The sequence below is a fragment of the Rhagoletis zephyria genome, unplaced genomic scaffold, assembly GCF_001687245.7.
Source record: "Rhagoletis zephyria isolate East Lansing unplaced genomic scaffold, Rhagoletis_zephyria_1.1 Rzeph_scaffold_18767, whole genome shotgun sequence".
In the NCBI taxonomy this organism is placed as follows: Eukaryota; Metazoa; Arthropoda; class Insecta; order Diptera; family Tephritidae; genus Rhagoletis; species Rhagoletis zephyria.
The window spans coordinates 1-1,291 of NW_016175828.1; positions in this window are offsets into that span (position 1 = coordinate 1).

Here is a 1,291-nt window from a genome sequence, read left to right on the forward strand (position 1 = left end):
ACTTGAAGTTTACTTAATAAAAATTGCATTATATAAACAAATCTAACACCCTGATTTTAAGATATTTGCCTTTTTTTTGCCTTTTTTAAGATATTTGCATTTTCTTACCTTTTCTACCTTTAAAAAATCGATTATAGCATTTACAATTTTTTTTTTAAGATTAAAAAATATACACATGCCCATGTGGCTTATAGAAGCGCAGGGACCTCTTGCCAAATTGGTGTTGNGCGAGGAAAACGCCCTTATTCCTGATAATATGAACGTTTCAATCGTTCCATATTTAAATTGGGCTCCACTTGTATCAACTTACGTCGTGCGCACATTTAGTTCATTCAAGGCTTTTCTTCGCGAAAATCGAATGAAAATGCTGCCAGAAAACTTCAAAATGCATCTTGTGCTTCAATGTTACTACAACTATACAGATTAAAGTTTTACGAATTAGAAACTCGAAAAGATAAAATAGTCAAAAATTCGAAGTACAAATTTTTCATATAATGCAACTAGTTCACAGTTTTTCTCTTTTTACTTGTAATATAAACATTTCTAAAATAAATGTATTTTTTGATTATTCTTCGAATTTTCTGTCTTTTTTAGTGCCTTATTTTGCTTTTTTTGTAATACCTAGTGCCTTTTCCTGCCTTTTTCACTATTTGGTTTTGCCTTTTTTTGCCTTTTTTGCAATACCTAGTGCCTTTTTTTGCCTTTTTCGCTATTTTATGTTGCATTTTCCAGCCTATTTCGTTATTTTATTTTGCCTTTTTTATAGGTTTTTAGGTCCTAAAAATCCGTTCCCTGCTTATGATGATAAGCTTAATGAAATGCATATGATGATGAAGCAGTAGTTTGAGATGGAGACTTTCGGGGTAAAAGCCAATTTGAAGCCACTTACGTCATCAGCTGTTGAGAGATCCATGTTAATATTGAAATCGACCACTAAACGCATTGGAAACCGGTATGAATCTGGGCTGATTTGGAAAGAAAACGTACAACCGTTTCCACCGAGTTTCGATATGGCAGTCCGACGACTAGAAAGCGTTGAGAGGAAAATGAATAGTTCGTCAAGCAGACAGAGACTGCCAGAGGTTTTTGTGGAGAAATGGCGAGTCTTCAAACCCGATTGAGACGTATGTTATGGAGCGATTGATTTTTGGCGCCACATGCTCGCCTACCGTTGCACAATTTGTTAAAAATTGTAATGCTAGCAGATTCTGGAAGACATCAACGCGAGCTGTTAAAGGTATCGTTGAGAAGCACTACGTCGACGATTATGTTGACTGTTTCCAGAGCGAAA